This window comes from Alligator sinensis, unplaced genomic scaffold (assembly GCF_000455745.1).
Source record: "Alligator sinensis unplaced genomic scaffold, ASM45574v1 scaffold138_1, whole genome shotgun sequence".
Classification (NCBI taxonomy): domain Eukaryota; kingdom Metazoa; phylum Chordata; order Crocodylia; family Alligatoridae; genus Alligator; species Alligator sinensis.
In genome coordinates, this window is record NW_005841862.1 from 2,596,918 (window position 1) to 2,604,258 (window position 7,341).

The window sequence follows — 7,341 nt, forward strand, 5'->3', positions numbered from 1 at the left end:
CTTGAACAACAGCACAGGCGGGGGAAAAAAAAAAAAAAGCTACTGCATTGAAGCCTGTCTTTGCAGCTGAGCAGGGGCAACCTATAGCTCAGCATATAGATGAGATACAGGGCAAAACCCAGATGCTGCCAGAAGTGGGGAGAAAACCTCTACCAGAGTCAGTGCCAGACCATTGCCTCAGTACTACAGAGATCTGAAAATACCAATCTTTTCCAGAAATTATGAGAGAGTTTATTTGTGAATATTAATGTTCTTACGACATTTATCTCAAGGATAAGGAGCCCAGCATTCTAGCTCAGTTGCAGTTCAGCAATTCATTTTACCTCTCACTTCTCCTTCAGTTTCAGAATTATGCTCCTTTCTCTGTATCCTGTCTTAAAGTGTTGCTTTGCTGCCTCTCCTTTAAATGCACCTATGCTGTAATGCCTACAAAACACCTGACAACCGCTAGGCAGCTGGTGCACATTGACAGTTGCTTATTACATATTTATAAGTTTCTCATTTACCTTGTGCTCTCCCCAGCTGTTGCTCATATGACAGATGACAACTGGTAGATATAAGTAAATTGTAAGTAAGCCTGTCACCTGTCACACACTTTGATGGAGCTTTTCGGGGCAGGGACCGTTTATTTGTGAGAGAAACAAATACAGTCACTAGACATTATAATAATTCACTTTGCTGTGGGCACCTGTTCTGTGTTACCAGCAACACAACATTTCAGCTACAGTTTTTATTGAAGCTGGTAATTGTGTTCCCAGATGATGATCATCAACATTTTCCTAGAAAACTTCATTGATTGCCAAAAATAAGAGAAGCTTTTTTTTCAAAAAAGCAGGAGATGCTTGAGTATTTCATCTCAGTGGTGGATCAAAAATTGTGTCCCTTTCTTTGTTCAAACTTTTATTGAAAGTTATTACAATATACAGGGGAAAAATATAGAAAATAGCAAGGGAAATACACTGCAAATTAAATTACATGTGAGGTAATAAATAAGACATGCCTGACAAAAATGCAATCGGATAATGTTATCTTATTATATTGAGAAACAACTCCCTCTACTGAGAAAAAGAGTTACTGACAGGGGCCCAGCTAGTGTGATAAATAGCCAGTTATTTCTCTGTGATAAATAGCTGTAGACTTGTTCTTCGCTGTTTTATACCTCATGTAGTCCAATACACCCATGAAAGTCAGGTGCATCCCTATCACTAGTGAGACTGCAGAATTCTAATTCGATTGCGTTTTATGCCTACTTTGCACAGAAACCAGTATTTATGTGAGGGGTTGGAAGAGCCCTAGCTATGCATCTGCAAAATTTCTAGGAGCGAGAGAAACCATGCAAGGACCTCCCCTGTGTAGATGGAGGCAAATAGTGCCCAGTAATATATTTAGCAAGTGAGTATGCAAGCCACAGAAAAACAGTGAGGAGAAGGATGAAAAAATAAGTCATTTGTTGCAAAGTTATATTTAGACCCAAGCAGATTAAATATTTCTCAGATGAAATTCTCCCACTATATTGCTGCAGCCCTATTAAAGTGAAATGAGTTTTGTCAGTGGCAACAAGGAAAATTTGGTCCATTGCATCTAATAATGCCCAGCTCTTACATAGTGCTGTTTATCTGTCAATCCCAGAGTGCTTTAAAAGAAGGTCGCTATCTTAAGCCAAATTTCACCAGATGCAAAAACAGACACAGCTGAAGTCACTTGCCAAACATCATCAATAGCATAGTTAGGAATCAACCCTCAGGTTTTCTGAAACCTATTCCAGGGCTCTGTCTAATAGAGCACAGCAACAGGTAAGTCTTTTTTTTAAATATGATGTTACCTGCCTATATCTGGGTATTTTAACCTTAGAGCAGTTTCCAGCAGGTTGAATAATTTGTATTAATAATCCAGAGAAATGCTTGGTGGAAAATTATGGAAAAGGTATATGTGTCCATCTACACAGTCACAGTGACAAAGATAACAGGATGGCCGACAGAGCCAAGAATGTCTTGTGACAAGTAGCAGGTGTCAGATAGAGCACTAGGAGCTAGAACAACATAGAGGAGGCTAAAGATAACCACTAGCATACCAAAATGAGTTTAAAGCAATTTGGGGGGTCAGGAAGCTGCTATTTTTGAGACCGGTCACTCAGTTTTTAGTATTGCTAATCTGGGAATCTTTCTCTGCTAATGAAAAGATGATCAGCATTTCTGAGCAGAAGGGGCCAGTTTAGCTACCTAGGATGGAACTAAAAGAGTTTTAGCATGGGAAGAGAGAGAAAAAAATAAAGAATCAGAAAAATAGGGCACGAAGGAAACTCGAGGTCATCTAGTCCAACCCCCAAACAATTGCTTCCTGCCATTTTTGTGTTTGACCTGACTGTGGCTAAAACATTTTTGACAGAATTTCAGTTAATCTGAATATGCTGATTCATTGTCAGAACATCTCACAGAGATGCATCTGTTTCAAATAAGTCCATTTTGGGGCGGGGGGGCTAGTTTTTTTGGAAGGAGAATGGCTTTGAGGTTCAAGGATTCTTGGTAATTTCTTACCTAGGAAAGAGCGAAACCCTCTCAAAAATCAGTTCTGGACACCATTCCTGTTTGCAAAAAAATAATCAAAATATGAAAAGGCTTTTTTTGGTTGGTTTGCTCTTTTTATTTCCTTCTGAGCTACCCATCCCATTTCAATATGTAATGAAAAATAATTTTGTAACCTCGACAGTTATCACAGAATAACATCATGGTCCTTTCAATGCAGGGAGCTGCTGGAGAGTGCTGGTTGAATACTGCACCCTGTTATAATGTATAGCGAGCTGACCATGATGAAATTGAAGCAGGGCCTTTAGAACAAGGAGCTCTGTTGCCTAAAGAAGACTGGACACAACACTGACTTAATGGGTAAAGCTCGAAAGGCCTCAAGGAGGTACCTTTTTTTATGTCAGCACTGAATTCTGCTGGAAGGGTTTCTCCTTGCTCGTGAAGATCACAGCAACAGTGTGAGGGGGGGGAAAAAATACCTATCCAAAAGTGCCAATTTAGTAATACAGAAAATAAGTCCTTGACCCATGGTGAGAGCATAGCACAACTAGAATGGTCTGAGCTATGGACAGGGAGGGACACCTAGGTAGATATTGCTTCAGTCAAGGCATGCTGGTTGTACTTTAAACCCTACTGAAAGTATCCGTATGGGGGGGTAGGGGGCCAGCACTTCTCAAGCTGTTCTGAAGCAACCTGCTTTAGCATATGCTCAATGTTGGCAGCTTCAAAAGAATTCGGCCATCTTCTGCCAAAGGGGAGGTCACTCAGGTCTTGTGACAGGAAATGGGGGTGGTTACAAAGGACACAGTCCTAAAAAAGGTTCAAAACAAGACCTCCACATTTTGAGAACACTGTACATTCAGCTCCCTCTCTCACTCGAGCATGCTTATGCTCTGTTTGTGCACAATAGCTTTGCTATACGAGTCCCATTATAGTGGGCTGTTCCACAGGTTAAGTAAACTAGTTAGCTCCAAATAGGAGTCCTCGCATACAGCACTTGAAGAAACTGAAAAAAGAATCCTCAGCCTTGGCTAATTCAAAGGGCACATACAGGCTTGAAAGCAATTCCTGGGCTGAAAGGATCCAAGTGGCCCAGGCAATGAGTTTTTTAAGTAAAACCAGTAGTGAAGCATTTTTAACTTGACTGAACAAATGTGCCTAGCCATCAGTGCTGTCCCATCTCCAGAGACTTGTGCAATATGTTTAATATCCTGAGTTACATACAGTAGCTAAACACCAATCCTCGTGACTGAATTCCAAGGCAACATCCTCAGTCCTGAAAGCCATCCAAGGTCAGAACCACACCAGTTTACAACAGCTGAGGATCTGACCAATGCTTGTTTCTCCCTGTTGAAATCTTCTTGATTTAAAACCTTAACAAGCCTTCCCCCTTCTCTGTGATCCACTGAGGCAATTGATCTCAGATGACTCACTTAATTAAAGCCTAGCTGCAACTGGCTGACTGATTCTAGCACTCGTCTTAATTTCCTTTTGGACAACATCTGTTTTATGATGGGGTCTTCTCAATGAGAAAAAATAAAAGTTCAGTGTCCTCATTTTGGATTTGATGATTCTCAAAGTCCCTTTCAACCTTATGATTCTGTCATTTTCATTATGCAGCTGGATTCTGCATTTCTTATTTCTCACTGTACACCACTGTGTAGCAGTGACTGCTTTCCACCACAGAAGTGGTAGCATTTTACTAGTGGGTAGCAGTTTATGAACTTTTGTAATGAAGGGTGCTTCATAATACAGACCCCAAAAATCTTGCTAAAATTGTGTTTTAACAATTGCAAAATCAGGCCTTTAAAAGTGAGGAAATGCCAGAATTAAAATCCCACAGCCACCCTTAATTGGCCCTGTAAACGCAGGCATTACGATACATTCTAACCATAAGTTCATATGCTTTTTCACCCACAGAACCCCACTTTATTCAGTGCACCAGCGGAAGATATGGTGAGTTTGTGTGGTTGCTTCAGGATGAGACAGGAGGCTTAGTAAGGTCTAGAGCAGGGGTTCCCAATGTTTTAATGCTGTGGACCAGCAAACCATGGCCCAGAAGACAGGTAAGGATACCTCCACCCTCCAGGTGGGTCAGTGGGCCAAACCCTGTGCTGCCAGGGGCCCTGTGGAAGGAGCCACGGCCTCCACCTGGCTTTGCGGGGCTGTGGTTTGCCGGTCCGTGGACACTTCTGGTCTGGCAGCTGACCATGTTGCAGACCGGCAGCCGATCCTCTGCGGCCCAGCACCAGGCCACGGCCTGAGAACTGAGAACCCCTGGTCTAGAGCATCCCCAGTGTAACTGGGAAACCAGAGGAATCAGTCTCTGAGCTTTTCTACTGTATGTGACCATGTGGCAATATTTCCAAGTTTGCAGTTTGATCATATTTGGGCAGATTTTCCAGGTGCAGCAGCAGGTATCTTTATGCACCTATATGGCTAGATCTAGGATTTCACAAAGGAGGATGTTCCACCAGGGTGGCTGCAGCCACCCCCTTCCTTCCCTACAGACAAACCATGCCATGTGGCAGCAGCTGCTGGGGCCTTGAGTCTCAGAAGAAGATACAACTTCCCTGTCCCCCACCTTTGGCACTCAGCAGCACTTCCCCTCCCATTCCTTCTCTTCAGCAGGGTTTCCCCAGGCTTGCCTCTGCACATAGGATGGGGGAGACAGAACTACCATTGCCACTGTCCTAGGTCAAGCTGGCATCCTGCATAGCTACCCCTAGCAGCTGGAGCCCCTGTACCTGCAAGGGAAAGCAGAGGCAGGGGATAGGGAGTAGGGATCCATCTATTGTTGCTGCTACAAAGCCCAGCACCCTATGCAGCCCCTCCTGGCAATCCCCAGCTGTAGAGGGGCAGGACCAGCCCTGGGGCTTCCCCTGCCACCAGGTCAGCAGTGATGGTGGGCAGGTCCTCAATTGTTCCCTGCTTGTTACCCCTGAGTGTCCCCTACCAGCCTGCAGCTCCAGCTGTGCCTTGGACTCCAGAAGGGGCCTAGGATTCTGGAGTTGAAGGAAACAAGCCACCAGCACATGAGCTACACCTGTGGAGAGGGGGAAGGGAGGGGCTGATACTGTTGTCAATACTGTGAACTCAGCTCCAGATTTAAATGTTTCCACTGCAAATCATGAAATTTTCAGAGCTGTTGCAAAGTAGTAGGAATTTTTTTTTTTAAATAGCAAAAGGTTTTATTACTCCTTGCATCAGTCTTGAAAATGTTTGAATTCTTGAGCCAAATCATATAATCTCATGAAGAACAAAAGAGAAATTGTCTGGGTGTTCAAGGTATGCTAGGAAGTTAGACACAATTGAAAACAGACGGTTACTCTGTAAAAAGTAAGCAACCTTAAGACAGATGTTGCTGCCAAAAAGAACCACTTTCAAATCTGCTAGGAGATCCCCTAAGAATAAAAGGCAATTTCTATGTGGTTTAGGTGCCTTGGATTCTTTTGGGAAGGTCTGTCATGCATCCCAAATGGGTGCCAGCTGTGGGCATCTGACACAAGAGATTATGGTGAACTCAAATCTTGTGCATCTCAAAACGTTGTTTGTACTACTTCATCCTCCTAGAGAACACCACACATACAAAAGTGCTCACACCAAAGGATGAAGCAATAAGTCGGGGTGATCTTTCCCAAATCATATAAAAATCAGCATATCAAACTCGCCCTACCACCTAAGCTGGAACTGAACTGTGAGGTTCTTCATATGCCAGATGTGGACATGCCAGCAAGGAAAGTGGCAACAAGACTTGGAGTTAACACAGCCATTGCTCACCCCCAGGCATTGACCTGCATCTCCAATGCCCTAGATTCTTGTGGTGGGCCCTGGCCCCTTTTGCCCCATCCCCAAATTGCCAGCCCCTCTGGGAACTCAGTGGGCCTTGTGATATGGCTTCATGGATCATACATCGGACATCCCTGATCTAAAGGTTTGAAAAACCTATCTTCCCCTAGCTAGTTTTGAAAATACCTCCAGCTACACTCAAAAGCCTCTTGGGTCATGAACTGTGGCAGAGAGCGCTGTAATCTCCACTGTACTTCATTGGCAATTCTGCAGACGGTGCAGGGAAAGTGACTTCAGTCAGAAAATCTCGGAGTCAATGTCTAGACATCCTGGTGACTGGCACAGATACATACCAGACAGATAGGCTTCACTTTTTTGCCTTGTAATGCAAGAGATTCTGCCTTTGTTCTTAGGCATCAGTTTGCATTAGTCCCTCCAGAAAGTAATTTCTAGCTCTTCTGTAGAACAATACATACCCTAAGGATGTATCCCCAAGGAGAGATTCAAACAAGTCTTTTAAAGACTTGTTTGTACTTATGAGCTGGGAGTTCTGAAATTATACACTTTCCAGTCTCCTTTCCATTGTTAGGCTAACTAAATGTTACCTTGCCTCACATCTACAGCCTGAATCAGAGATTCTAGTGTGAAGTTTAAAGTATTTTTTTCCACCAGACCTGTCATGTCACTTTAGGACAATTCCATATTAGTGTTATAATCAAAGAAGGAGATGGAGCAATTCCTGAGGGCTTTCTTCACTGCTATTAGGACTGAATTCCAAATAGATTTCTTCCCTAACTATTGAGGATCTTTTTTAATTAAACCACGAGTGTTTTTCTCAGGCAAAGTTTCCTTGATGACGTCTCCAGTTAATTAAAGGTTTAAGATGTGAGAAGATGCTCTGCATAAAAAAAAAAGAGGAGAGCTGCTTTAATAGCGTCTGTTAATTGAAGAATTCATCAGGCTGATTGCACTAACACTACTATGCCAATGGGGACTAGGACACACCCAAAAATTAATTAACTGATTTTCT

The 7,341-nt window shown here is 43.0% G+C and overlaps 1 long non-coding RNA gene across 1 annotated transcript; it reads left to right on the top strand.

Annotated features, from left to right (window-relative positions):
- Window positions 1-1,324: 1,324 nt before the first annotated feature.
- LOC102385083 lies at window positions 1,325-6,105 on the top strand. Its single transcript, XR_322996.2, has 4 exons — window positions 1,325-1,793; window positions 2,743-2,882; window positions 4,443-4,478; window positions 6,096-6,105. It is a non-coding gene; the product is annotated as an uncharacterized LOC102385083 (long non-coding RNA).
- The last annotated feature ends 1,236 nt before the right edge of the window (window positions 6,106-7,341 follow it).